We start from the raw sequence: 21,839 nt of genomic DNA, 5'->3' as shown, positions 1-21,839 counted from the left end.
GGTATATCACCTACACTGCGCATTGGGTAAACCTGGTGATGGCTGCCGAGCATGGAATGTGTGGCTCTGCAGAGGAGTTGGTGACACCGCCATGACTTGCAGGCAGGCCTGCTGCCACCTCCTCTACTCCTCCTACTCCATCCTCTTCCATAACATCCTCGGCCGAGTCCTCTTCCACTGCTGCGTCTTGCTCCACATCACCGGCACCCCCCCAGCTCCCCAGGTGCTATTCCACATCCCGGATACGGCAGTGTCACACCATCTTGGGGTTGACTTGCCTCAAAGCGGAGAGTCACACCGCACCAGCGCTCCTGTCGGCCCTGAATGCACAGGTGGACCAGTGGACCAGTGGCTGACTCCGCACCAACTGGAGATCAGCAAGGTGGTTTGTGACAATGGAACAAATTTGTTGGCGGCATTGAGGTTGGGCAAGTTGACACATGTGCCGTGCATGGCACATGTGTGTAATCTGAATGTACAATGCTTTGTGCTCAAGTACCCAGGCTTACAGGATGTCCTGAAGCAGTCCAGGAAGGTGTGTGGCCATTTCAGGCGTTCCTACAAGGCCATGGCGCACATGTCAGATATCCAGTGGCGAAACAACATGCCAGTGAGGCGCTTGATTTGCGACAGCCCGACACGTTGAAATTCAATACTCCTAATGTTCGACCGCCTGCTCCAACAAGAAAAAGCCGTCAACAAATATTTGTATAACCGGGGTGCTAGGACATCATCTGCGGAGCTGGGAATTTTTTTGCCACGTTACTGGAGGATCATGCGCAATGCCTGTAGGCTCATGCGTCCTTTTGAGGAGGTGACAAACCTGGTCAGTCGCACCCAAGGCACCATCAGCGACATCTTACCGTTTGTTTTCTTCCTGGAGCGTGCCCTGCGAAGAGTGCTGGATTAGGCAGTAGATGAGGAAGAGTTGTGGACACCATCACCACCAGAAACAGCATTATCAGCATCGCTTGCTGGACCTGCGGCAACGCTGGAAGAGGATTGTGAGGAAGAGGAGTCAGAGGAGGAATGTGGCTTTAAAGAGGAGGAAGACCAACCACAGCAGGCATCCCAGGGTGCTCCTTGTCACCTATCTGGTTCCTGTGGTGTTGTACGTGGCTGGGGGGAAGAAGATTATACCTTCCCTGACATCACTGAGGGCGAGGAACGGGACATGAGTAGCTCGGTATCCGTCCTTGCAAATGGGGTCTTTCATGCTGTCATGCCTGTTGAGGGACCCTTGTATAAAAAGGATGAAGGAGAATGACCTGTACTGGGTGTTCACGCCACTAGACCCCCAGTATAAACATAAAGTGCCTGACATGTTACCGTATTACAGCAAGGCGGAAAGGATTCAGCAGGTCCAAAATAAATTAAGAAGTATGCTGTACACAGCGTATAAGGGTCATGTCACAGCACCACAGGGATCTAACAGGGGAAGAGGTGAAAGTAATCCTCCTCCTCCTCCCACGAACACGCCGGCAAGGACAGGATGCTTTACAGATGTGCTGTTGATGGAGGACATGCGGAACTTTTTAAGTCCTACGCAACGCCACAGCCCTTCGGGGTCCACCATCAGAGAACGACTTGACCGACAGGTAGCAGACTACCTGGACTTAACCGCAGATATCGACACTCTGAGGAGCGATGAATCCCTTGACTACCGGGTGTGCCGGCTTGACCTGTGGCCTGAGCTATCCCAATTTGCGCTCGAACTTCTGGCCTGTCCCGCTTCAAGTGTCCTGTCAGAAAGGACCTTCAGTGCAGCAGGAGGTATTGTCAGTGAGAAGAGGAGTCGCCTTGGTCAAAAAAAGTCTGGATCACCTCACCTTTCTTAAGATGAATGAGGGATGGATCCCGAAGGGACTGACACTGGGCAATACATTTGACTGAACAAGGCCTGATCAGATGAGATGCCTTGGGCTAAAAATGGTCCACACGCTGCTGTATTTGAACTCTGAATGCTGGATGACTTGCATGACTTATCCGCCACCAACTAGGGTTCAAGCTGCAATGTTTTAGGGCACTTTCTGCCTGGCGAAACAAACAGAAATTTTTCTGGCAGCTGCTACAGCAGCGGTTGCGACAATACCAAATTTTCCAGCCAGGTGTACATGCCTAATATTTTGGGACTCTGCTGCTGCACTTGTTATGGTGCTGCAATTTTTCTGGCCGCTGCTACAGCTGCGGCTGCGACAATACCCAATTTTTCATCCATGTGTACATGCCCAATTTTTCTGGCCTCTGCTGCTGCACTTTTTCTGGTGCTGCAATTTTTCTGGCTGCTGCTACAGCTGCGACAATACCCAATTTTTCATCCATGTGTACATGCTTAATTTTTCGGGACTCTGCTGCTGCACTTGTTATGGTGCTGCAATTTTTCTGGCCGCTGCTACAGAAGCGGCTGCAACAATACCAAATTTTTCAGGCATGTGTACATGCCTAATTTTTCTGGTACTCTCTGCTGACATCTTTGTCCATTTAAGCAACTGTGGATATTAGATGTATGCTAAGGGTAGCATGGTGGCTCAGAGGTTAGCACTGCTGCCTTGCAGCGCTGGTGCCTTGGGTTAAAAATTAAGTATGCAGTTTTTTTTTATTTTGCGCAATTTGTGATATTTGTATGTTGTCTGCGCTAGGTTTTTCATTTTTCTTGTTGTGCGCTTCCAGGGGCAGATGCACTGGTTTGTGTGCTGAATTAATCACTTGAGCACAAACAATTTTTGTGGAAATATACTCCAGTTACCTGCTGGCTTAGGAATGTTTGTGAGCTTTTCACTCTGTTTTGCACTGGGGCTTCCTGTCATTTCCACAAATTTATGTGGGATATACAAACTACAATACATTATGAACAACAACTGGGAAAAACCACCAACTTGCGCATCAGGTTTCACACTGCAAACATTTTACACTAATGATAATTTCCCCTCTTAGAGTCTAGTAATGTTCTAAAATGCTGAAATATTTGAGAAAGGTGGAATCAATGTGATGCATTGTAGTCAGGGGTGAGACAGAGGCTATTTCATTCTCTGCTTCATTAGCTTTCACCCATGATTGAATAATGTGTCTAAAGCATTTGCTCCTTCTGCACTAACTAGTTAGCTCAACTACTATGTTAATCATCTTAATGTGACTGTTCTTATTTAGGATAATTGTATTTATATTATACTGTATGTTGCTAAATTATTATTACTTATGATGTGGCTCACTGAACATGTGACATGATATTTTACAACATTTTGCCAACAAAATGCTCTACAAGAAGTTATGTATTTTTACAAGCCACATTGTGTGGTACCGCACTTATAGCAACCCATTCTCAACTAAGAGGAATCACTGCTCTATCAAATTCCCAATAGTATAAGCACATCTAGGTACAAACCAACAGCCTAATTAAAAATTTTGATCTTTGTCTTTATACAAAATTGGTAAGTATTTCTAAATAATATTGTAACAGAGCTGGATGTGGATCCTCTACCTGTGTGGCTGATGACTCAGTATCAGGGCGTGGAGTCTAAGGTGCCGCTGTTCTTCACCAGAGCCCACCGCAAGGCATGACGGGCTTGCTGCGGCAGGCGACACCTAGGTCGCTACCCCCGACATGGCTCAACCAAACAGGTAACTGGGCTAGGCGAGGTACTGAAGGAAGAGGCAGTAGCATAGTCAACGTAGCAGAAGGTCAAGGCAGGCTGCAAAGGTTCGTAGTCAAAAAACGTAGCAGGAAGGTCTGGATACACGGGTATGGCAACCGGCAATAGGAACACTTTCTCTCAGGCAATAGGCACTGAAGATCCAGCAGGGAAGTGTGGGAGGTGCAAGCACACTTATAATGTGGTGTCAGGTGTATTCACTAATTATGGGCGTATGGCCCTTTAAATTTAAGAGCTCCGGCGCACCCGTGCCCTAAGGGACAAAGACGTGCACGCCGGAGCTGAAAAACAGAAGGAGCTGCGGGAGCAGAGCGTGGTGAGAGACTGGCCGGGATTTGCGGCGTTCAGGGACACAGGGACTCACGGCAGGTGCTTGCGGCCAGAGTGAAGTGTGTAACAGTACCCCCCCCCCCCCAGTACCCCCCGAGATAGGAGTAGGAAGAATGTCCTTTTTAGAGAAGCGGTTATGGATGGCGGGTTTCAAGAGGGAGACGTAAAAAGAATTTGGGATCCTAAGGGAGGAAGGCAGATGAAGAGAATAAGCCACTGGATTAAGATGTTTTTTTTACCTTGAATGGACCCAAATAGCATGGAACCAGTTTGTAACAGGGTACTTTGAAGTGGATATATTTAGATGACAACCACACTTTGTCCCCGGGTGAGTATTCAGGAGGAGGGCGCCTTTTCTTGTCCGCTTTGGATTCCATACGGGTCATGGCACGAAGAAGGGAGAGACGAGTCTTCTTCCAGATGGAGGTGAAGTTCTGTACAAGTTCATCTGCCATAGGGACACCGGAGGGAGAAGACAAAGGGCAAAGGTGGACGAGGATGACGTCCATAGACCACAAAGAAGGGTGAAGTTCCTGTGGATTCGGTATCCCTATGGTTGTAGGAAAACTCAGACGAAACAAAGTGGCGAAGATAATCTCCCAAAATCTGGTTCACCCTCTAAACTTGACCATTGGATTGGGGATGATAGGCAGATGAGAAATCCAACTTAACTTGAAGATGTGAGCAGAGTGCCCTCCAGAATTTGGAGATGAACTGAACTCCCCGGTCAGAGACAATATGTGTCGGTAATCCATGGAGACGGAATATATGGGAAAGGAACAGTTTAGCTAGTTGAGGTGCAGATGGTAAACCAGGCAAGGGCACAAAATTAGCCATTTTAGAAACTCGACAACAAAATAGAAAAAGCAAAGCAGAAAAGTGATAGCACACCAATAAATATCAGAAATGAATCTTTATTATACAAAAAATAGCCATATAATTTAAAAACAATTAAAAAGGAGGTCCACAAACCATTTTTGACCACCTTAAGCCATAGGGAGGGATCCCAGACCAAGTCTGGGGCTCCCCCCACAAACAAGGACACCCGTCTAGTTTCTCAGCAGTAAAGTGCAATGTTCTCTCTTTGACTACTGGCCCCAACACAATAAAGTATATGATGCACGAATGACAACTGTGATAATCCAAGCAAGTAAGCAAGAAATGAATGATCTAATTAAAGACGAGGTAAACTATTTGTGCATAAAGAGTGCTAAACAATAGGTATACTGCAGTTGCCACATCAAGTAGTCAAGTATATCAGGTCACATCGTATAGTCAAAGGAACAAATACATATACATCACATTGTCATAGGAGAGCGGGTGTCCCCCAAAAACCTAGGTTCCCACACGTTCCGTCATTCTTGGTGACTTCCTTAGGGGCGCATGGCTAAAATTCCACAAACACATCTTTATATAATACAAGTATTACTACCTCAGTGCCGACAGGTGTGAACTACGCCTCCTAACACATACACGCTCGCCATACAAACAGTTCCGATATCATCAACTCACATCAAGCAGTTCCGGTGTCCTGCCTCGCTCCCATAGGCAATGTGCATGCACGGGCTGTTGGTCAGATATCAGTATCACTTGCCGTAGTAGTAAAGGCCTGTTTCCTCGCACATGCGCAAAACTACGTAATGTTTCCCCTATGTCGCGTGACTTCACAAAGCTCGCGCATGCGCAATAACTATTCAATGAGCTCAGACAGTTAGTGTACGCGCGGCGAACGCCAAAGCCATTTTTACTGGCTTCAACATTCCAACCGCACGTGCACACTACAGGGCGCATGCACCCTAGGAGTTGTATTATGCATCTATCCTGGCACCATACTGCGCATGCGCCAGTCCCCCCGATAAGTGGTGTAATGCCATTAGTTAATGGTATAATAGGAAGGTGTGCATGCGATTTTTCCATGCGATTGTTGGTCAGACCCGGCACATGCGCGATGCAGTAATAAGATTTTTCCATGCAATTGGAATATGTGACCTGATATACTTGACTACTTGATGTGGCAACTGCAGTATACCTATTGTTTAGCACTCTTTCTGCACAAATTGCTGCAGAGAGGAGAACGCCTTGAGCGCTCTGGGGAGGAGCAGGGACCCGGAGCGCTCGCGGCGTTCTCCTCTCTGCAGCGCCCCGGTCAGACCCGCTGACCGGGAGCGCTGCACTGACACTGCCGACGGGGATGCGATTCGCATAGCGGGACGCGCCCGCTCGCGGATCGCATCCCAATCCACTTACCTGTCCCGGTCCCCGGCTGTCACGTCCTGGCGCGCGTGGCTCCGCTCTCTAGGGCGCGCGCGCGCCAGCTCTCTAAGATTTAAAGGGCCAGTGCACCACTAATTGGTGCCTGGCCCAATCAGTCTAATTAGCTCCCACCTGCTCCACGCCTTTATAACCTCACTTCCCCTTCCCAGCATTGCCGGATCTTGTTGCCCTTGTGCCTAGTGAAAGCGTTTCCTGTGATTGCCATACCAGTGTTTCCAGACCTTCTGCCGTTACCATTGACTACGAACCTTGCCGCCTGCCCTGACCTTCTGCTACGTCTGACCTCGCCTCTGTCTAGTCCTTCTGTCCCACGCCTTCTCAGCAGTCAGCGAGGTTGAGCCGTTACCGGTGGATACGACCTGGTTGCTACCTGGCAGCAAGACCATCCCGCTTTGCGGCGAGCTCTGGTTAATACCAGTAGCAGCTTAGAACCGGTCCACCGGTACGGTCCACGCCAATCCCTCGCTGACACAGAGGATCCACATCCAGCCTGCCAAATCCTAACAATTGTTTACCTTGTCTTTAATGAGATCATTCATTTCTTGCTTACTTGCTTGGATTATCACAGTTGACATCCATGCATCAAATGCTTTATTGTGTTGGGGAGAGAACATTGGACTTTATTGCTGAGAAACTAGACGGGTGTCCTTGTTTGTGGGGGGAGCCCCAGACTTGGTCTGGGATCCCTCCCTATGGCTTAAGGTGGTCAAAAATGGTTTGTGGACCTCCTTTTTAATTGTTTTTAAATTATATGGCTATTTTTTGTATAATAAAGATTAATTCTGATATTTATTGGTGTGCTATCACTTTTTGCTTTCCTTTTTCTATTTTGTTGTACATTTTGTCTTAAAGCATAGATAAGCACCCATTAATATTACTCTTTGTGGTTGAGCGCACTTATTTAATAATACTAATTTTAGAAAATCGATCCACAACCACCCAGATGACCGTATTGCCGCTAGAAGAAGGAAGGTCAGTAATGAAGTCCATTGCAGTATTAGTCCAGGGCAGGTCAGGGACAGGCAAAGAATGTAGAAGACCGGCAGGCTTGGCACGTGGTGTTTTGTCCCGGGCATAGACTGAGCAGGAACGAACAAAGTCAATGACATCCCGTTTCAGAGTGGGCCACTAATACTGTCGGGAAATTAGTTGCAAGGATTTACGGACACCGGCATGACCAGCCAACAGAGAGGAATGACCCCATCTCAAGATTCCAATTCTCAGACGAGGAGATATATAAGTCTTCCCAGGGGGCAGATGCTGAAGACTTTCTGGTGCTGCGGAAATAAGACAATCAGGAGGAACAATATGTTGAAGATGTGATTCCAGGTCCTGTACCTCAGAAGATCTAGATAGAGCATCAGCCCGAAGATTCTTCTCTCCTAGACGGAAATGAATAAAAAAGTTAAACCTGGAGAAGAACAGGGACCAGCGAACCTGTCGAGGGTTGAGGCAATGGGCAGACTGAAGATAGAGCAAGTTCTTGTGATCCGTATAGATAGTTATTGGATGCACTGAGCCCTCTAAGAGATGTCGCCATTCTTCCAAGGCCAACTTAATAGCCAAGGGCTCACAATCTCCTATAGTATAATTTCTCTCCGCTGGAGAGAAGGTCTTAGAGAAAAATCCACAAGTCACAGTCCTTCCTTTGGAAGATCTGTGTGTCAAGACTGCTCCTGCACCAACTGACGATGCATCCACCTACGGCTTGTCCATATCAGGTCTTGACAACACCGGAGCAGAAGCGAAGGCAGACTTTAAGTGTTTGAATGCTTCTTCGTCCTCTGGAGTCCAGACTTTCGGATTGGCAGTTTTTTTGGTAAGAGATACGATGGGGTTAACCAAGGTGTAATAGCGAGGAATAAACTGCCCATAATAATTGGCAAAGCCAAGGAAGCGTTGGATAGCTTTCAGACCAGAAGGTTGAGGCCCTCCATTACAGCGGATAATTTGTTACGATCCATTTGTAATCAGTGACTGGTAACAATATACCCCAAAAACGGAAGACTGTTTTTTTTCAAAGGTACACTTTTCAAGTTTTGCATAGAGTTGGTTGTCTTGGAGATGCTGTAAAACTTGACGGAGACGGAGACAATGAGTGTGGAGATTGGGCGAATAGATGAGAATTTCATCCAAATAGACAACGATACAGGAGTAGAGAAGGTCCCGAAAAATATCATTGACAAACTCCTGGAAGACTGCTGGAGCATTACATAGACTGAATGGCATTACAAGGTACTAAAAATGTCCTTCTTCTCGAGTATTAAATGCAGTCTTCCACTTGTCCTCTTCTCTTATACGAATCAAGTTACAGGCACCACGAAGATCCAGTTTGGAGAAAATTCTGGCACCTCGCAGACGATCAAACACCTCTGAGATTAAAGGAAGGGGATAACGTTTTTTTACTGTTCACGGTAGTCGATGCAAAGACGCAATGACCCATCTTTTTTTTTCCACGAAGAAGAACCCAGCTCCAGCAGAAGAAGAGGATTTCCTGATAAATCCCTTCTGAAGGTTCTCCTGGATGTAGGTTGACATGGCCTGGGTTTCAGGAACAGACAAGGAGTAGATTCGGCCCCTGGGAGGTGTGGTGCCAGGCAGTAAATCAATGGGACAATCGTATGGACGATGTGGAGGCAAGACTTCAGCTTGCTTTTCACTGAAGACATCAGCAAAGTCCTGGAGGAACGAAGGTAAACAAGGCAGAGGACTAGACAATGATTTCAACTTGATCACACGTATATGAATACAGTGGTTGTTTCAGTACGGACCCCAGCGAAGAACTTCTCCAGTTTTCCAATCCAGCTGTGGGGCATGAAGCTGCAACCAAGGTAGGCCAAGCAAAAGAGGAGAAGTACAGTGTGGGAGTACATAGAAGGATAAATTCTCCTCATGGAGGAACCCGATCTACATTGACAGGGGTTGAGGTTCTGTGCAATATAGCACGGTACAGTACAGTCTTTCTCCATTGACAGTAGAGATGTACAGTGGTTTTAAGAGGCGAGACACTGGCAGATGATACCTATGCACTAGGGAGGCATCAATAAAGTTCCTTGCTGAGCCAGAGTCCAGGAAAGCCAGAACAGAGATGATCTCTTTAGAAGGAAGAAGAAGCTGGACCGTCAAATTTAAGCATGGAAAGTTTTAAGTCACACCTAGGGAGGCCTCTCCCACAAACCCTAGGTGCGAGCGTTTCCCTGTGGCTGTGGATGCAGAGGACAATCTATAACGAAGTGGTCTGCACTGGCGCAGTATAGGCATAGATTTTCGGTTCGTCGGCGAGTTCTTTCCTGCAGGGTCAGGGGAGACCGATCCACTTGCATAGCCTCCACTGCGGGAGGCAACATAGAAGGTTGCGGTGGTTGCTGGAAGACTGGTGCCAGACGAGGAAAGCACCGAGGTTGTGCAGATTCCCTTTCTTGTCGTAGTTCCTCACGTCGCTCAGAGAAACGGATATCAGTCCGGGATCCCAATTGCATAAGTTCATTCAAATTAGATGGCAATTCCTGGGCAGCGAGGACATGCTCAATTTGGCTTGATAATCCTCTCTTGAAAGTAGCGCAGAGAGCTTCATTATTCCAAGACAACTCCGGAACCGGATGGCGTACTCACCCACAGTGGAGTTGCCCTGAGAAGCTCGAGCAGGTTCTTCAAAGACACTGCGAAATTCCGCCAGGAACACCTGGAGATTGATAGTGATAGCATCACTGCGATCCCAAAGCAGAGTTGCCCAGGCCAAGGCCCTTCCAGATAGGAGACTGATGATGAAGGCCACCTTTGCTCGTTCCGTGAAGAACTGGTCTGCCATGGGTTCAATGTGCATGGAGCACTGCGTCACGAAACCACACTAGGACTTGGAATCCCCCTCAAACTTTTCTGGAAGTGACAAACGGAGTTTGGTTCCAGAGGATACTGCTGCAGCCACTGTACTGGAGCTGGAGGAGGCTGTGGCTGTGGCGGTTGCTGCTGAGCAGATAGAAGCTGCTGCATCATGGCGCATAGCTGGTTCAGCTGCTGTGCCTGCTGGGCTAACTACTGTGACTGAAGCGCCACGATAGAAGCAAGATCCGTGTTTTCAGGCAGAGGAACCCCAGTGGGATCCATGGCCGGATCTTACTGTAACGGAGCTGGATGTGGATCCTCTACCTGTGTGGCTGATGACTCAGACTGTATCGGGAGCTGTTCATCACCAGAGCCCGCCACAAGGCAGGATGGGCTTGCTGCGGCAGGCGACACCCAGGTCGCTACCCCCGACACGGCTCGACAACACAGGTAACTGGGCAAGGAGAGGTGCTCAAGGAAGAGGCAGTAGCGTAGTTAACATAGCAGAAGCTCAAGGCAGGCGGCAAAGGTTCGTAGTCAAAAAACAAAGCAGGAAGGTCTGGATACACGGGTATGGCATCAGGCAATAGGAACGCTTTCTCTCTTATAATGTGGTGTCAGGTGTATTCACTAATTATGGGCGTACCGGCCCTTTAAATTTCAGAGCTCTGGCGTGTGTGCCCTAAGGGACGGAGACACGCATGCAGGAGCAGAGAGACGGAAGGAGCTGCAGGATTAGAGCGTGGTGAGAGATGGGCCTGGATTTGCATGCAATGCGAATCCCTGCCCCGCCGGTGGTCGGGGACACAGGGACACTGCGCAAACGGCCGGTGCTTGCGGCCAGAGCGCAGTGTGTAACAAATATAAATGACTCCCTCATTTTGTTTACTATAACAAGTAGAGAAAAACAATTGTCCTTTAACTTTTTTTTAACAGGTTTGCAATTTAGCAAATTTTGGAGGGTTAAAGGACATCTGTACTGCATGAATTTTACATATTCCTGTACCTGGGCTGCAAAAATAAACAAAATAAACTTTAACTCACCTACCTATGTTCCCCCATTGCTCCAGTACTGGCCTCACTGCAATCCTCTTGCTGCTTCGGGGGACGGTAACATCACAGAACTATCAGCGTATCACCGGCCGTAGCAATGTCCCGCCTTGGCCAGTGATAGGCTGAGCGCACTGTCATGTAGGGAGCTCTGGACAGCTCCTTACATGACAGTGCATTCAGCCTATCACCAGCTGAGGTGGGACATCGCTGCGGCCGGTGATACGCTGACGGCTCTGCAACATTACCGTCCCCAGGAAGCAGCTAGAGGATGGCAGCGGAGGACCGTGAGGCCAATACCGGAGCAACGGGGGAAAGTAGGAAGGTGAGTTAAAGTATATTTTGCTTATTTTTGCAGCCCGGGCACAGGAATATGTAAAATTCAAGCAGTACAGATGTCCTTTAAGTTTTTACGCAGTGCACTTTATGGTAAAAATTTGAGATGAGCAAAGTTACAGTGATTCGATTCGTCACAAACTTCTCGGCTCAGCAGTTGCTGACTTTAGCCGGCAGAAATTAGTTCAGTTTATGTGCTTCAGTGGGCTGGAAAAGGTGGATACAGTCCTATTTTGACCCTTCTAACGCTCTAATTTTTACCTATGCAGGGCTGTATGAGGGCTCATTTTTTACTCCATGATCTGGAGATTTTATTGGTACCACTACTGTGTATATGTGGCTTTTTGATCACTTTTTATTTAATTTTTCTGGCATGTGATGTGACCAAAAAGCAGCAATTTCTGACTTTTTTTCTAAATTTAAGCCTTTCACCATACGGGATAATTTACATTATATTTTAATAATTCGGACATTTACGCATACGCCAATACAAAATATGTTTATAAATTTTTTTATTTTTACTCTTTTTGGGGTAAAATGGGAAAACGAGGCCATTGCAATTTTTATTTTAACATTTTTTTAAAAACTTTTTTCAACAATTTTTTCTTTTTACACTTTTTATGTCACCATTGGGAACTTTTTATAGAAATTATTAGACTGCCAATACTGATCAGTATTATTGTCGATCTTCATTTCTGGTCTGCCTTCCAGCAGTTCACACCCCTTTTCTGGCCAGCCATGCCCCTTTTTTCAGGTTTGCCAGTCATGTAGCTTTATTTTGGCACCAAAAAATCAAGCACAAACACAATTTGCCACACAACCCGACAAAAGCAGGTCAGGATTACACTAGGGCCATTGTGTTTTTTTTGTAGTTTATAAATATTTTTGGGCACTATTTTAAATGTAAATTTAAAAAAAAAAATTTTAAGCATATAGAATCCCCCTCTTTACAGTTAGTGATGCTAATGGAGAGGAGACATGAAAACTGAAAAAACAAAGATGCATGTGATATGCACAGTATACATACCACTAAGCCACCTAAAAAGAGCATATGAGGGACAAAAAGAGGGGGGAGGACTGTTGCCTTCCTAACGTTGCACTTGCTCAAGAAGCCGGTATTTTTGTAAGCCTAAAACTCATGAGGATTTATTCTATATGAGTTAGGGTGGGTTCACACTATGTTTTGATGATACAGTCACCACGGTTTTAGGTCCTGTCAAAAAACAAAATGGGCCGGGTCCGGCTGGGATACGGGAGTGCCCGGTTTTTTACTCCCACCCCCCCAGCCAGATCCGGTTGCTGTATCATCAAAACGTAGTGTGAACCCACCCTAACAGACAGGAAACTGAAGGCACAAGACAGAAAGTTGTTTAAATAAAGTGACCTTTAAAACATTATAAATTGAAAACATGTCATTCATTTTTAACTATATGTGATAATCATAAATTGTTTCTTAAAATGTGAGAAAAAAATATTTTAAAGGGAAACTATCAGCAGGGCACAACATGCAAACTCGCAGATTACAGGCTAATAGGTCTCAGGACTGTGATTAACATGTTACCATTATTATGTATGTTCTGTGCACTCTTTCCACTTTTCAATAATTCTAAAGCAGCATTTTATAAATAAACAGCACACAAAACACACATAATAAAAGGTAACTGTGTGGCATTAGGCTACATCAGCAAGTTAGCATGCACTAACCTGTTGATAGTTTCCCTTTCGAGTGGTACTCCAGTGGAAAACTATTTTTTTAAATCAACTGGTGACAAAAAGTTAAACAGATTTGTAAATTACTTCTATTTAAAAATCTTAATCCTTCCACTACTTATTAGCTTCTGTATGCTCTACAGGAAGTTCTTTTCTTTTTGAATTTTTTTTTTCTGTCTTACCATAGTGCTCTCTGCTGACACCTCTGTCCATGTCAGGAACTGTCCAGAGAAGAAGCAAATCCCCATAGCAAACCTCTCCTGCTCTGGACAGTTCCTGACACAGACATAGATGGCAGCAGAGAGCACTTTGGTAAGACAGAAAATAACTATACAACTTCCTCTGGAGTATACAGCAGCTGATAAGTACTAGAAGGATTAAGATTTTTAAATAGAAGTTTGTTTGTGTATCATTGTTTGTGAGGGAGCACGGAGTTAGGGGGAAATGTGGAATAGGAGTGAGGGAGTTGGATGGAAGTTATTGGAAGATAAGTTATCAAAAGGAACAACTAGATAGTTGATTGTACAATTGGGATCTACATGGAATGGGGGAACTGAATGTTATTTGGTTGTCACCGGTCCTCCTGACTCCCTGCCCTCATAATGAGTTTTGTATGTAGGACTGGAGATGGGGAGGGTGGGGAAGGGTTTTATATGTATAGTGATGAATTTTGGACAGGAGGACTGTTCTTCCCTTTTTTTGTAAACTGTAAAAGGAAAAAAAATAAATAAATAAAAAAGAAGTAATTTACAAATCTGTTTGACTTTTTGGCACCAGTTGACTTAAAAAAATAATAATAATTCCACCGAAGTACCCCTTTAATAGAAGTGCCCCTATAAGAAGTTATTCATAACTAGTTGTACTATAACATTTAACTACACTTCTAAATAATGTCAAATTATTGGGCCAATTGAACACAATTGGGCCAGATTTACTAAACTGAAAGCCATCACTCTCATGTTCTGAGTTTTTGCAGATTTATAATTTGTTCATTTTGTCCATAACAACCAATCACAGCTTTCATATCTTAAGTACTTGTAAAATTAAAGCTGAGCTGTGATTGGTTGTTATAGTAAAGAAACAGACAGTTTTAGTTTCAGGTAGATTTATAAATTGGGGTTATTGTTTTATAATGGTGCAACAGACAGGGCCGATTTTAGACTAAGTGTGGCCCTGGGCAAAAATAAAAATGGGGCCCATGACCAAAGATCACCATGTTGAATTGTGTAGAATTGTGTAGCATCTCAGCTGAAGGCCATAACACAAATGCATTATAGGGTCCAAATCTAAGCTATATAGAGGAAGACTTATGAAAACCTGTGCAGAGGATCAGTGGTGGAGCTGCCCACAGCAACCGATCAGAGGCCTTTTTAAAAATGAGAATAGCAAAACTTTTTGTTTTAAAGCGCAACTGTCACATAAAAATAGGTCAATAACCTGTCAGCTCGTAGGCTGCAGTATACCAGTGATCAGCTCGTAGGCTGCAGTATACCAGTGATCAGCTCGTAGGCTGCAGTATACCAGTGATCAGCTTGTAGGCTGCAGTATACCAGTGATCAGCTCGTAGGCTGCAGTATACCAGTGATCAGCTCGTGGGCTGCAGTATACCAGTGATCAGCTCGTAGGCTGCAGTATACCAGTGATCAGCTCGTAGGCTGCAGTATACCAGTGATCAGCTCGTAGGCTGCAGTATACCAGTGATCAGCTCGTAGGCTGCAGTATACCAGTGATCAGCTCGTAGGCTGCAGTATATCAGTGATCAGCTCATAGGCTGCAGTATACAAGTGATCAGCTTGTAGGCTGCAGTATACCAGTGATCAGCTCGTAGGCTGCAGTATACCAGTGATCAGCTCGTAGGCCGCAGTATATCAGTGATCAGCTCATAGGCTGCAGTATACCAGTGATCAGCTCGTAGGCTGCAGTATACCAGTGATCAGTTCGTAGGCTGCAGTATACCAGTGATCAGCTCGTAGGCTGCAGTATACCAGTGATCAGCTCGTAGGCTGCCGTATACCAGTGATCAGCTCGTACGCTGCAGTATACCAGTGATCAGCTCATAGGCTGCAGTATACCAGTGATCAGCTCGTGGGCTGCGGTATACCAGTGATCAGCTCGTAGGCTGCAGTATACCAGTGATCAGCTCGTAGGCTGCAGTATACCAGTGATCAGCTCATAGGCTGCAGTATACCAGTGATCAGCTCGTAGGCTGCAGTATACCAGTGATCAGCTCGTAGGCTGCCGTATACCAGTGATCAGCTCGTAGGCTGTGCTGATGGTTATGGACTTATTTTTAATGCGACAGTTCCGCTTTAACCATTAAAATAAATCAGACCCTAAAACACTCCTGTATTGTGGCCATGTTAGAGCAGCTCTCACCTGATCAGAAGCAGTCACAGTATACAGGACTACTAAATCCAGTGACCACAGGGGGCGTCTTCTTTGATTGTATATGTTCTCTTTCCCATCCAGCCCAGGCTAATATGATGATGTCTCCTGATGACTAAAGACTATACCAAGACATCTGTGGCCCCTTCTGCAGTCTACGCAAAACTCTATAGTAACACAACCCCCATCCTTTACACGGACAACCTGCTTTGCTTGCGGCTGCCCCATTACCCTGTCTACAGCATACCTAGGGGACAGTGTAATCGGTAGGGTCCGACCACTGGAACCCCTGGGTGATTAAAGCAACAGCACATGAACCCATGTCACTCCATTCATTCTATATGGGGTCTCCATACATGTGAGTGCAGCGATCAGCAATGTCTATAAGTCCCATAGAGAACAAATGGAGATGCAGGTGATCATGTGCTGCTGCTCCATTCATTTGGGGGACAAGGGACCTCTCTCCTCATGATCCCAGGGGTCAGGTCTCACCGATCAGATATTCTGTGTATTGGTGATGACCTTTGGTGTACAGACCCCAGACTGGACCAAAAGACCCTCCCCCCCTCCACAAATTGCTCCCCATGGCACTCTCTCATATATACTGTTCTGTATCTCCCCCTATCTCACATATACTGCTCCGTATGGCCCCTATCTCCCATATACTGCTCCTTATGTCCCCCTATCTCACATATACTGCTCCGTATGTCCCCCTATCTCACATATACTGCTCCGTATGTCCCCCTATCTCACATATACTGCTCCTTATGACCCCCTATCTCACATGTACTATTCTGTATGACCCCGTATTTCACACATACATTGCTCCCTATGACCTCCTATCACATATATACTGCTTCTTATGACCCCCTATCACATATTTACTGCTCCCTATGACCCCCTATCACATATTTACTGCTCCCTATGACCCCCTATCACATATTTACTGCTCCCTATGACCCCCTATCACATATTTACTGCTCCCTATGACCCCCTATCACATATTTACTGCTCCCTATGACCCCCTATCACATTTTTTCTGCTCCCTATGACCCCCTATCACATATACTGCTCCTTTTGGCCCCCTCCTCCCATTATACACTGCTTCCTATGCTCCTCATGTACTGCTACCTATACCCCCATATATTGCTAACTTTACCCCAACCCCTATATACATTTTATATGCCCCTCATCACATGTACTGGTCTCCCCACCTTCCTCACAGCCCCCTCCCTCCATGCTTTACCATACAGTCCTTTACCATACAGTGTGAGTGTCAGTTCTGCTCTGTGGGCTCTCTGAAGCCTGGGCTCCCACAGGTTCACTCTCACATTACTTTTGTCTGCTGCAATTTGCATAAAACCGCAGCATTTTTGCCTCGATTACCAAATCGTGGTAAAATGCAGTAATGTTCCTAGAGTTCAGGGGGCCCTTTTGGACATGGGGGCCCTGGGCAATTGCCCAGGTTGCCCCCCCCCCCCCCCCCCCCCTAAAACCGGCCCTGGCAACAGAATGCAAGGGGCACACATCAAACAGGAACCAAATACACTATACAACATGCAAATTTTACAGAACGTAAAAGTCCAATACATAGGGATTTTGAAAAGCCATCAATCTTAGTAAATCTAGACCAATGTCTTTCGTCTGACTGGGGCAGTAATATTTCATTAACCCTTTAGCTACAAAAATAGATTTGGCTTATAGGGTAATGAACAGGGGGGAAGTCCTGGGGAAAAAAGTCTGGGAACTCACCAAAGATTTCCACTCAAAGGCAGGTCCTGCAGGACTCCTGCTAATGGGAACCATGTTTCTTCTCTGGAAAAAGTGCAGGAACTCTGTTCCCATGCATTCCTGCAGGACTTGAGTCCTGGTTAAGAACCACATACATTGTTTAGAAAAAAAACAGTGTATTTGACTGTCCTGATTAACCCCTTAATTACACAGTACGTAAATGTATGTCCTGATGTGGTGGTACTTAACATATTAGGACGTACATTTACATTCAGTACATGACACGAGCACCGGATCAGCAGTCAGGAACCTGCCAGTAATGGCAGACATCAGCGATCACGCCAATGTTCGCCATTAACCCCTCAGATGCCGTGATCAATACAGATCACGGCATCTGTGGCAATGGGGGCATTAATTTGAATTATTGGACCCCCAGCGGCGCTGCCTCGGGGATCCGATCATCCAAAATGGTGGACGGAGGTCCCCTTACCAGCCTATGCATAGCACTGAACAGTATTAGCAATCAAATTATTGCAATAAATAGTCCCCTATGGGGACATAAAAAGTGTACAGAAAAAGTAAAAAAAAAATTAAAAAACATAAAAAAAAGTGAAAAATCCCCTTCCCCAATAAAAATGTAAATCAGCTCTTTTTTCCCATTTTACCCCCAAAAAATGTAAAAAAAAAATTATATACATATTTGGTGTTGACGCATGCGTAAATGTCTGAACTATCAAAATATAATGTTATGTAACATACGGTGAAAGGCATAAGCGTAAAAAAAAACAAAGTACAAAATTGCTGCTCTTTTGTCACATTTTATTCCCAAAAAATTAATAAAAGGCGATTTTAAAGTTTGATATAGGCAAATGTGGTATTGATAAAAAGCACAGATCATGGCGCAAAAAATGAGATTTTTTATGAGTGGCACAATAATAGAAAAGTATGTAATTATGGGTATCATTTGAATTGCATTGACACACAGAATAAAGAAAACATGTCATTTTTAAGTGTACAGTTTGAAAACGAAACCTTCCAAAATTTGCTAAATTGCGGTTTTCTTTTCAATTTCCCCACACAAATAATATATTTTTTTTATTGCGACATACATTTTATGGTAAAATGAGTGATGTCATTAGAAAGGACACCTCGTCGCTCAAAAATAAAAAAAAGCCCTCATATTGGTCTGTGGATGAAAATATAGAATAGGCGAGGAGGAAAAAAACCAAAAATGCAATAATAAAATTGTCTGCGTCTTTAAATGGGCAATCTCATTAAAACAAATTTTTGCTATTGCACTCAAATCAAAAGAAAACAATTATTTGACAGCTGTAATAAACATTAAGTCTAAACCTTTCATTTGTAGTATATAGCTGGAAATATCTGTTCTTTAGCATGTCAAATTAAAAGGAAAACAACAATTGCAAACGTTCTGCATGTCAACTGGGAATTGAAGGCTTTGCACAATGTACAATTGATTTATGTATTCGGAAAGTGACAGCTAGCGCCATCATCTGGTAAATGTGAAGTATTAACCCAAGAATAGCTTGAAATTTTAGGTATTAACAATGACTAGAAGACTGTAGTAAAACAATGTCAAAAGCCAAAGAATGTGCCTGGCTATAGCTGGGGGAAGAATAGGTCAAATCTGCAAGAAAAATTTAGGAAAATTATGAAAAAATAAAACAGCATTTTTTCCCTTTTTTTTTTTTTTTAAACAAAAATAAGAGTGGACTCAAAAAGAATCAGGAATATAAAGGAAATACTTCTACTTCTCCCTGCTGAGTCCCCTTCTGGCTTAGGCAAAATAACTGCTGCATAAGTAAATTTAGTAAAAATTGGCATTAGCATTAAAGCCTTATAATAATATTATTATTTTACGCTGTAATAATAACTTTTCTAATTTACTAAATGTACCGTATATCCTCGAGTATACATTTTTCAGCACAATTTTTTGTGCTGAAAACGCCCCTTCGGCTTATACTCGAGTGAACTCTCCGCCTGTCAATTCCTTCTCAGTGGTCTTCAACCTGCGGACCTCCAGATGTTGCAAAATTACAACTCCCAGCATGCCTGGACAGCCATCGGCTGTCCGGGCATGCTGGGAGTTGTAGTTTTGAAACAACTGGAGGTCCGCAGGTTGTAGACAACTGCGGCCTTCGTCATCATCCAGACCCCCCCTTTAGTTTTCTACTCACCTCCCCTCGGTGAGAAGAAAGGGTGAGTTGATTCGGGCCATCTATGCTGCAGGGACCATCCGGTGGGGAGGGTTAGTCGTTCTGGGCTGTCCATCTTCACCGGGAGGCCCTCTTCTCTGCTCCGGGCCGGCCCGGGACTAGTGACGTTGCCTTGACAACGACGCACAGGTACATCCATGAGCAGCAGACTTCCGTGATATCCCTGTGCATGAACGTCCCTGTGCGTCGTCGTCAAGGCAACATCACTAGTCCGGGGCCGGTCCGGAGAAGAGGGCCTTCCGGTGAAGATGGACAGCCCGGAACGACTAACCCTCCCCACCGGACCCTCCCCAGCATAGATAGCCCGGACCAGCTGACCCTTCCTTCCCACCGAGGGGAGGTGAGTAGAAAACTAAAGGGGGGTCTGGATGATGACGAAGGCCGCAGTGGTCTTCAACCTGCGGACCTCCAGATGTTTCAAAACTACAACTCCCAGCATGCCCGAACAGCCGATGGCTGTCCGGGCATTCTGGGAGTTGTAGTTTTGCAGCATCTGGAGGTCCGCAGGTTGAAGACCACTGATGAAGGGATTCACATGCGGTGAAGGGGGGGATGACGACAGGGTGATGACGACAGGGTGATGATGACAGGGTGATGATGACGGGGGTGATGATGACAGGGGTGTTAATGACGGGGGTCTGGATGATGACAGGGGGGGATGATGTATTTCCCACCCTAGGCTTATAGTCGAGTCAATAACTTTTCGTGGGTTTTTGGGGTGAAATAAGGGGCCTTGGCTTATATTCGGGTCGACTTATACTCGAGTATATACGGTATGTCCATTTTTACATTTTGGGTAGAAAAGCCACACAAAAAGTATTATAGCAGAATTCAAATCACTATAGTTTTTTATGGTGTGATATGTAGAATGCTTAGGAGCTTTGAGATATTGCATATGATCCCATATGAATGATAACACTGATTATCTTAATATTAGTCTTACAAATTCTTATTTCAATTATTTGCGTTGAGATTGCAAACTAAGCAAACTCCGGCAATAGGTATTCATGAAAAATTCTGTATGCAGCAAATTACATTTTCCTCTCAATCAAAATGGCTGGAGGGTTGGTCTTATTTTTACTATAATGAAATCTCAGGAGCAGAATGATTTATCTCATTACATTCCAGGTAGGATGACAACACTCAACATTTATCATTTGAATGCATAAATTACTATGCCTGAGAAATGACATAACATTACTTACCAGCCAAGCAAAGCTATTATAATCAGTTGAAATGTCATCTACTGTATAGTCTCCGGAATACGGGTGTATTACTGTAGAATATATTAAACATCTCATTGGCAAATGTGATTAGGAAGATCATTTTACCTGGTGGAGATACAATTTCTTAATTGCGCAATATATTAGCAAGGAAAAGGTTGTTAACAATACCTCCAACCTTGATTAAAGAGCAGCATTAATATAATGGAAGCTGAACACACTATTTGCTTTTTGTCACTGATTTAAGAGACTACGCTATAACAAAAAACTTCTGGAATACATTTCAGTTCTGTCAAAGCAAAACATTATGCTGCAAAGCAACAACAGAGGGTCTCATCCTGGATCCATCAATGGATGTCAGTAATGAATGCAATAAGTACAGTATTCCTTATTACAAACGCTCATTCCCACCATAACCAACCTGTGTAAAAGTGCCTAATGGACACTTGACATAGGCAGATGGGCTCTCGATAACAAGTGTCAGTCTTGGTGGCCAGCGCTCAGTTACTAAGTTTTCACACGGCTCAATACGTTGTACGACCCCTAACTTTATATGTTAAAGGGGTTATCCGGGAAAAAACTTTGTTTTATATATCAACTGGCTCCAGAAAGTTAAACAGATTTGTAAATTACTTCTATTAAAAAGTCTTAATCCTTTCAGTACTTATGAGCTTTTGAAGTTAAGGTTGTTCTTTTCTGTCCAAGTGCTCTCTGATGACTCGTGTCTCGGGAACCGCTCAGTTTAGAAGAGGTTTGCTATGGGGATTTGCTTCTAAACTGGGCGGTTCCCGAGACACGTGTCATTAGAGAGCACTTAGACAAAAAAGAACAACCTTAACTTCAGAAGCTCATAAGTACTGAAAGGATTAAGATTTTTTAATGGAAGTAATTTACAAATCTGTTTAACTTTCTGGAGCCAGTTGATATATAAAAAAAAAGTTTTTTTTCCTGGATAACCTTTTTAAATGAGCACTGCCAGATTCAGAAACATTTTATATATTATACATCTTGGATGAACATTAACCTTTCTAATATACTACATAAGAAAATGACCACTAAGGGCCCCCATACCATCCAGAACATAATCATGT

General features: G+C 44.6%; 1 long non-coding RNA gene across 2 annotated transcripts in view; it reads right to left on the bottom strand.

The window, feature by feature from the left end:
• The window catches only part of LOC130361742 (uncharacterized), a 29,821-nt gene extending 8,964 nt beyond the window's left edge, over window positions 1-20,857 (bottom strand). Inside the window, exon 1 of one of the 2 annotated variants that reach the window (XR_008891131.1) lies at window positions 20,731-20,857. This is a non-coding gene — a long non-coding RNA (uncharacterized LOC130361742). Of the gene's footprint in view, window positions 1-19,486; window positions 19,574-20,730 lie in introns of those variants that run through there. The other variant, XR_008891132.1, reaches the window with a different exon arrangement.
• Window positions 20,858-21,839: the final 982 nt, after the last annotated feature.

The sequence above is a fragment of the Hyla sarda genome, chromosome 3 (genome assembly GCF_029499605.1).
Source record: "Hyla sarda isolate aHylSar1 chromosome 3, aHylSar1.hap1, whole genome shotgun sequence".
Taxonomy (NCBI): domain Eukaryota; kingdom Metazoa; phylum Chordata; class Amphibia; order Anura; family Hylidae; genus Hyla; species Hyla sarda.
Note: the sequence above shows the minus strand (reverse complement) of the source record. Positions and strands in the feature narration are given on the sequence as shown.